Genomic DNA, 9,804 nt, shown 5'->3' with positions numbered 1-9,804 from the left:
GCTTTGGTTTTGAAAATATTTTAAGTTTTTAAAAATAGGCCTCCTACGGATCGGCACTGAGCCACGTGTCCCGTCAACTGATAATGTAGTCTATGAGTAGGCAGGGATGTACAGAGTCGTTTATATACAAATTCAAAATGAGAGAAACTTATAAAACATACCCTAAAGTCCTTTTGTTTGTCCATTTGAATAGAAAACAATCTTACATTTTGTAATAACTCAGTTCTTTCTCATTTGGTCACACTCAATTGGTTTAATCAAAACAATTTAGATGTACGTGCATGTTGCATGAAGTAAATCTTGCATATAATCTCGTCTCTCTAATACTCAAGTGACCTGATCTGCATGTCAATATAGGATCTTTCGGCTCAGTGGAGCCTAACAAGCAAATGTTGGTCTCAATTTATTAGCATGTTCCTCAGTGACACTATGCAAGTGTTCTGCGGATTGAGGGCACGACTTCATTGGGTGCAGTTGTAAACTAATTGAGGATCGCAATCAGTTGTGTGATAGCCTCTCTATCGTAAGTACACGGACAACAAGCAATTACCATTTTGTTAATTAGGTAATTAAGCTAATGAATAGGGGCTTCTATAATTTCTGAAAGCGTCTGAATGGCTTGCACTGGAGTATTTTCTCCCATTGTGGTGGAATGAAGCATTCCAATGTAAGCCAAAAGAAATTATGTTATCTTGTGAGTACTTCTAATTCCAGAATTCAGATCATTTCATCCAACTTTTCCAGCGTGGATAAAGAGAAGTTCCTCGGCCAACCCAGTGACATATTCTCACCATCGTGTCCTTGTTGCTCCCCTGGCCTCTTCAGCTTGGACATGCCTGAAACACCTCACCATTTTAAAGGCACTATGCTGTGGGTTAATACCTTAAAGCAGGAGTTGGGAACCTATGGCTCGCGAGTTAGATCTGGGTGTTTTGACGGCTGCATCTGGCTCGCAGACAAATATTTAATTATTTTTTAAAAAATTTTTTTGTTTTACTCCTTTGCGCACTGCGCGAAACGGCGACAATCACCGGTCATACGCTGGTGTTGTGCAGTAATGACCAAACGTGACTTTTGTGGCATTTGTTAACTTTTTTAATGCTCAGACAGCACTCCCGCACTTTGCAGTAGATATCATCAAATAGCAACCTAGATGTGCTACGTTAGATCCCCCCACGTCCCATGCCATTGGCTGCGTGAGCCCAGGGTGATCATGGTCCATATACTACAACAGGCAACAAGAAATCCGGTTCGCAGTAATTTTAGTGGGAAATTGGCAAACATATATGTCGTTGTGTGTATATATCTATTTATCAATCGCGTAGGCAACGCAGATGAGGCAGAGACACTGTTCAAGTGGGGTTGCCGTATTTTGCTGTCGAAAACAGTGGCCAATGTGTGCGTGTGTGTGAGATCAGGAAGAAAACTTTCCTCGTTTTCAGTTTCGTTTCGGACATACCGTATTGGCCCAAATATTAGACGGTGTTTTTTGCGTTGAAATAAGACTGGAAAAAGTGGGGGTCATCTTATATTCGCGGTCGAGACGTTATACCCATTCACGATGCTAGATGGCGCCAGATATCATTGAAGCGATGTTCTGTCATGACAGATCTCAGCTACTCTCAAGTTTAACCTGTTTGCATTATTTTATTGCAATGTTTTTCCCTATTCAGATTTGTTTCAAGACTACAGTTACAGTTAGACTTCACTTTGATGGTTAATGCAGTTATTGCCATTTTGTTGTTTTATCATAATAGATTGGTTTATTTACATTTCATAAACCAGAAGCCATTCATTTACGAATGTGATTGCACTTTAGTTTATACATATTTAAATGTTCAGATATTAAGATTTGAATGAGACAAAATTACATGCTTTTTCTCTGAAATATATTATAATCATTTGTTTCAGATGTACTGTAATTATTTTCTGTATAAAAATTAATTTAGTGTTCAAAAAGTCTTTTTCAAACTTGAGTCTTGAAAAAGAGGGGGTCGTCTTATAATCAGGGCCGTCTTATATTTGGGCCAATACGGTAAATGCGGCAACGTTTTTGCTCTCGCTTTAGATGTGTCAACAGACGTAAGCTGTTTATCGCAGTAAAGCGTGATTGCAAGGTTTTGACTATGAAAGGGACAAGAGGGGAGGATTTACAGGGTGACCCAAAAAAAAAAGTTTACACTCAGTTGACTGCTTGTTTAAAAGCCATTGAAACATATCTAAATAGGTTGTCATGGTTAAGTGATACATTAAGGTCACTCAATGCAGCTGGTAATCTCTCGTCTCTACAATTCCTGTGCTTCTGCTGAAAATGAAAACTTTAGCTGTACCTGAATTGCTGCGTGCCGGTCTGACACCTACTGAGATTGCAGCAAATCTGAGAATATCCAGATGTGCAGTCTACAAAGTTAAAAAGAAGCTGAAAGATACTGGAACAGCCTCACGAAAACCTGGGTCTGGAAGTGACGATCTGTGCGGACCAAAAAGTTGATTGACAAGGTGATATGTGGCCACCCCAGAGTCCAGATCTCAATCCCCTGGATTATAGCATATGGGCAACTGTGGAGGACAGTGCCTGTAAGAAGCCACAAACGTCTGTGGCAGCCTTGGAGAGGTCCATTGTTAGATCTTGGGAAAAGATGACAGCATCCTACATAAAGAAGACCTGTCAAGCGTTCCGCAGGCGCCTGGAGGCTGTTGTGACACTTAAGGGGGGGACATTGAAAAATAGAGTGTACTGTACATGTTCTTTACAATAATGTATAATTTGTGATTCAATTCTAATTCTAAGATGAATAAACATGGCATTTAAGTTGTATTATGGCAGTGTAAACTTTTTTTTGGGTCACCCTGTATTCAAGTCCTTCACTGAGTTCGGTAGAGAAAAAAATTTACCGATGGATAAACTTGTTTCGGTGTGCACTGATGGTGCTCCGTGCATAAGTTTCTCAACGCCTGCAAAGCCATCAGCAAAAACATGCAGCAGTTACGCTCTAATGGTAAGAAATACTCATCATTGATTAGCAACAGCATAATTATGTTATTGAAAAGAATTCAGAGACTTATTGTACTTTAAAAATGTTGAAATTAAACAAAATGCACGCATTACTTGTAATTTTAAACATATAGCATGGCTCTCACGGAATTACATTTAAAAATATGTGGTGTTCATGGCTGTCAGGCAAAAAGGTTCCCGACCCCTGCCTTAAAGTATACTCACAACTTTCACTGGGAACAACTTTAGAATGGAAGATACATACCCTATCAAGAGGATTGGTAGCTTGGTCCAAGCTGGGTGTGAACCAGTGACAGGTGGTGTGTTTTGGGAGTGTGCCTTCAATGTGGACTTGTGTGGCCTAATCCACCTCGTAACATCTCCAATACATCACAAAGTAATCAACAAAAAGACAATATACAGTAAATGTGTGGTATTACAAAGAGGGAGAGAGAGCAAACATCTGTATATTTGAGAACTCATTGTAACTCCAAGTTTTTCATTTTTTTAATTTAGTGAGGCAAAATAATGACCTAATTACCTTGGTCTTTCCAAGGGAAAGAACAAGGTAATGTTATTACCTTGGTCTTTCCTATGGAAAGAACAAGGTATTGTTATTCTGCAACTTTATTCGCCTTATTATTACCTTGGTCTTTCCAAAGGAAAGAACAAGGTTATGTTATTCTACAACTTTATTATTATTACCTTGGTCTTTCCTATGGAAAGAACAAGGTATTGTTATTCTGCAACTTTATTCGCCTTATTATTATTATTATTATTATTTATTATATCATCATCTTATTCTCCGCGTTTTTTCGGCGCGCCGCGCAGCCCGAACCATACCACCGATCGGCACCATTCAAGTATTGACACGACCGGATTTTTCGCGCGACGCGGGGACTTTTTCAAAATCCCCCGAAAAATTTTCCGTTCGCCCGTAAACGGCAATTTTCCGGAAAAAAAAAAAAGTTTAAAAATGTATCTAGTCCTACAATTTTTGACCAAATCACATAATTTGGGTATCAAAAATTCCGGGACGGTGAGGGGCATAAAAGTTGTATACAGAATTTGGCAAAACTTTACGGTTCCCCGGAAATTTGCCAAAAACTCTCCCATTCATTTCTAATGGGAAAAGTTCCCATTCACTTACAATTGGATTTCAATGGAATTTACATTGCATTGATGCCATTGACGGCCATGCATGTCAAATCTATTGATGCCAATGTACTTGGATTCTATTGACTATATGGATGTCGATGCCATTGACGGCCATGGACGTCCAAAATTTTTCCCATTCATTTTCAATGGGGACAAAATACAATTTCCCCTAATCAACAGAAAATGACCAGATATCAATAGGACGTAAACCCCAAACGTCCCCAACTCCATTGACGCTTATGAAGGGTGCCGCCATTGACTTCGATGAACGTCCCAAAATTTTCCCATTCATTTTCAATGGGGAAAAAACTAAATTTCCCCAAATCAACAGAAAATGACCAGATATTAATAGGACGTAAACCCCAAACGTCCCCAACTCCATTGACGCTTATGGGGGTTGCTGCCATTGACGTCCATGGACGTCCAAAATTTTTCCCATTCATTTTCAATAGGATTTTTTTTTTTTTTCCCAAAATCAAAACAAAATGACCAGATGTCAATAGGACGTGTCCCCCAAATGTCCCCAATTGCATTGCCGCTAATGGAGGGTGATGCCATTGACGTTCATGGACGTCCAAACTTCCCATTCATTTCCAATGGCATTTCTTCATGTTTGTTCATTCTATTGATGCCAATGTACTTGGATTGCCGCTAATGGAGGGTGATGCCATTGACGTTCATGGACGTCCAAACTTCCCATTCATTTCCAATGGCATTTCTTCATGTTTGTTCATTCTATTGATGCCAATGTACTTGGATTCCATTGACGCTTATGTAAGTTGATACCATTGACGTCCATGGACGTCCAGAATTTTTCCCATTCATTTTCAATGGGAATTTTTTTTTTTTCCCCAAAATCAACAAAAAATGACTAGATATCATTAGGACGTGTCCCCCAAATGTCCCCGATTGCATTGCCGCTTACGGAGGGTGATGCCATTGACGTTCATGGACGTCCAAACTTCCCATTTATTTCCAATGGCATTTCTTCATGTTTGTTCATTCTATTGATGCCAATGTACTTGGATTCCATTGACGCTTATGTAAGTTGATACCATTGACGTCCATGGACGTCCAAAATTTTTCCCATTCATTTTCAATGGGAAATTTTTTTTTTTCCTCAAATCAACAGAAAATGACTAGATATCATTAGGACGTGTCCCCCAAATGTCCCCGATTGCATTGCCGCTTATGGGGGGTGATGCCATTGACGTCCATGGACGTCCAAACTTCCCATTCATTTCCAAAGGCATTTCTTCATGTTTGTTCATTCTATTGATGCCAATGTACTTGGATTCCATTGACGCTTATGTAAGTTGATACCATTGACGTCCATGGACGTCCAAAATTTTTCCCATTCATTTTCAATGGGATTTTTTTTTTTTTCCCAAATCAACAGAAAATGACTAGATATCATTAGGACGTGTCCCCCAAATGTCCCCGATTGCATTGCCGCTTATGGAGGGTGATGCCATTGACGTTCATGGACGTCCAAACTTCCCATTCATTTCCAATGGCATTTCTTCATGTTTGTTCATTTTATTGATGCCAATGTACTTGGATTCCATTGACGCTTATGTAAATTGATACCATTGACGTCCATGGACGTCCAAAATTTTTCCCATTCATTTTCAATGGGAATTTTTTTTTTTTTCCCAAATCAACAGAAAATGACTACATACCAATAGGACGTGTCCCCCAAACTTCCCCGATTCCATTAACAATTATGGAGGGTGCTGCCATTGACGGACATGGACGTCCAATTCTCCCAATCTTTTCTAATGGCTTTAACTTTGTTTAGTGCCAATGACTGGCATTATGGTCCATTCTATTGATAGACCTGAGTGGGGCTAAGATTTGTATCTCCACAGAGGAAAGACCAAGGTGTAATTTCTCCCGAAATTGCAGTTTCTAGTTACCTTGGTCTTTCCAAGGGAAAGAACAAGGTTATGTTGTTGTACAACTTTATTGTACTTTTTATTACCTTGGTCTTTCTGAAAGAAAGAACAAGGTATTGTTATTGTGCAACTTTATTATTTTTTATTATTACCTTGGTCTTTCCTATGGAAAGAACAAGGTATTGTTATTCTGCAACTTTATTCGCCTTATTACCTTGGTCTTTCTGAAAGAAAGAACAAGGTATTGTTATTGTGCAACTTTATTACCTTGGTCTTTCTGAAAGAAAGAACAAGGTATTGTTATTGTGCAACTTTATTGTACTTATTATTTATTCATCTTATTCTCCGCGTTTTTTTGAGCCAACGCACAGCCCAAACCGTAGCACCGATCGGCACAGTTCAAGTATCGGCACGACCGGAATTTTCGCGTGACGATGGGAATTTTTCAAACCGCCACGAAAAATTTTCCGTTCGCCCGTAAACGGCAATTTTCCGAAAAATAAAAAAAGTTTCAAAATGTATCTAGTCCTACAATTTTTGACCAAATCACATAATTTGGGCATCAAAAATTCCGGGACGGTGAGGGGCATAAAAGTTGTATACAGAATTTGGCAAAAATTTACGGTTCCCCGGAAATTTGCCAAAAACTTTCCTATTCATTTTGAATGGAAAAAAAACGCGCGCTTCACAGCCCGAACCGTTAGACCGATCGGCACCGTTCAAGTATCGGCACGACCGGAATTTTCGCGTGACACAGGAAACTTTACAAATGGCCCCGAAAAATTTTCCGTTCGTCCGTAAACGGCAATTTTCCGTGAAAAAAAAAAAAGTTTCAAAATGTATCTAGTCCTACAATTTTTGACCAAATCACATAATTTGGCCATCAAAAATTCCGGGACGGTGAGGGGCATAAAAGTTGTATACAGAATTTGGAAAAAAATTACGCTTCCTCGGAAATTTGCCAAAAACTATCCCATTCATTTCGAATGGGAAAAGTCCCATTCACTTCCAATGGGATTTCCAATGGAATTTACATTGCATTGATGCCATTGACGGCAGTTCATGTCGAATCTACTGATGCCAATGTACTTGGATTCAATTGACTATATGGATGTCGATGCCATTGTCTGCCATGGACGTCCAAAATTTTTCCCATTCATTTTCAATGGGGAAAAAACAAAATTACCCCAAATCAACAGAAAATGACCAGATATCAATAGGACGTGTCCCCCAAACTTCCCCAATTCCATTGACGCTTATGAAGGGTGCCGCCATTGACTTACATGGACGTCCAAAATTTTTCCCATTCATTTTCAATGGGGAAAAAACTACATTTCTCCAAATCAACAGAAAATGACCTGATATCAATAGGACGTATATCCCAAACGTCCCCAATTCCATTGACGCTTATGGGGGGTGCTGCCATTGACGTCCATGGACGTCCAAAATTTTACCCATTCATTTTCAATGGGAAATTTTTTTTTTTCCCCAAATCAACAGAAAATAACTAGATATCAATAGGACCTGTCCCCCAAATGTCCCCGATTGCATTGCTGCTTATGGAGGGTGATGCCATTGACGTCCAGGGACGTCCAAACTTCCCATACATTTCCAATGGCATTTCTTCATGTTTGTTCATTCTATTGATGCCAATGTACTTGGATTCCATTGACGCTTATGTAAGTTGACACCATTGACGTCCATGGACGTCCAAAATTTTTCCCATTCATTTTCAATGGGAAATTTTTTTTCTTCTCCCAAATCAAAAGAAAATGACTAAATATCAATAGGACGTGTCCCCCAAATGTCCCCGATTGTATTGCTGCTTATGGAGGGTGATGCCATTGACGTCCATGGACGTCCAAACTTCCCATTAATTTCTAATGGTATTTCTTCATGTTTGTTCATTCTATTGATGCCAATGTACTTGGTATCCATTGACGCTTATGTAAGTTGATACCATTGACGTCCATGGACGTCCAAAATTTTTCCCATTCATTTTCAATGGGAATTTTTTTTTTTTCCCCAAATCAACAAAAAATGACCAGATATCAATAGGACGTGTACCCCAAATGTCCCCGATTGTATTGCTGCTTATGGAGGGTGATGCCATTGACGTCCATGGACGTCCAAACTTCCCATTAATTTCTAATGGCATTTCTTCATGTTTGTTCATTCTATTGATGCCAATGTACTTGGTATCCATTGACGCTTATGTAAGTTGATACCATTGACGTCCATGGACGTCCAAAATTTTTCCCATTCATTTTCAATGGGATTTTTTTTTTTTTTCCCAAATCAACAAAAAATGACCAGATATCAATAGGACGTGTACCCCAAATGTCCCCGATTGTATTGCTGCTTATGGAGGGTGATGCCATTGACGTCCATGGACGTCCAAACTTCCCATTAATTTCTAATGGCATTTCTTCATGTTTGTTCATTCTATTGATGCCAATGTACTTGGTATCCATTGACGCTTATGTAAGTTGATACCATTGACGTCCATGGACGTCCAAAATTTTTCCCATTCATTTTCAATGGGAAATTTTTTTTTTTCCCCAAATCAACAGAAAATGACTAGATATCATTAGGACGTGTCCCCCAAATGTCCCCGATTGCATTGCCGCTTATGGGGGGTGATGCCATTGACGTCCATGGACGTCCAAACTTCCCATTCATTTCCAAAGGCATTTCTTCATGTTTGTTCATTCTATTGATGCCAATGTACTTGGATTCCATTGACGCTTATGTAAGTTGATACCATTGACGTCCATGGACGTCCAAAATTTTTCCCATTCATTTTCAATGGGAATTTTTTTTTTTTCCCAAATCAACAGAAAATGACTAGATATCATTAGGACGTGTCCCCCAAATGTCCCCGATTGCATTGCCGCTTATGGAGGGTGATGCCATTGACGTTCATGGACGTCCAAACTTCCCATTCATTTCCAATGGCATTTCTTCATGTTTCTTCATTTTATTGATGCCAATGTACTTGGATTCCATTGACGCTTATGTAAGTTGATACCATTGACGTCCATGGACGTCCAAAATTTTTCCCATTCATTTTCAATGGGAATTTTTTTTTTTTTCCCAAATCAACAGAAAATGACTAGATATCATTAGGACGTGTCCCCCAAACTTCCCCGATTCCATTAACAATTATGAAAGGTGCCGCCATTGACGTCCATGGACGTCCAATTCTCCCATTCATTTCTAACGGCTTTTACTTTGTTTTTTGCCAATGACTGGCATTATGATCCATTCTATTGATAGACCTGAGTGGGGCTAAGATCTGTATCTCCACAGAGGAAAGACCAAGGTGTGTAATTTCTCCCGAAATTGCAGTTTCTAGTTATTATTATTATTATGCAATGGTTTCTCCGCGTTTTTTCGGCGCGCCGCGCAGCCCGAACCGTCCCACCGATCGGCACCGTTCAAGTATCGACACGACCGGAATTTTCGCGCGACGATGGGAATTTTTCAAACGACCCCGAAAAATTTTTCGTTCGCCCGTAAACGGCAATTTTCCGATTTTTTACAACTTTTTCAAAACGCTACTTGTCCTACAATTTTTAACCAAATCACATAATTTGGACATCAAAAATTCCGGGACGGTGGGGGGCATAAAGATTGTATACAGAATTTGGAAAAAATTTACGGTTCTCCGGATATTTGCCAAAAACTATCCCATTCATTTCCAATGGGAAAAGTTCCCATTCACTTTCAATAGTATTTCCAATGGACTTT

This window comes from Corythoichthys intestinalis, chromosome 9, assembly GCF_030265065.1.
Source record: "Corythoichthys intestinalis isolate RoL2023-P3 chromosome 9, ASM3026506v1, whole genome shotgun sequence".
Taxonomy (NCBI): domain Eukaryota; kingdom Metazoa; phylum Chordata; class Actinopteri; order Syngnathiformes; family Syngnathidae; genus Corythoichthys; species Corythoichthys intestinalis.
This window is presented reverse-complemented; position numbering follows the sequence as displayed.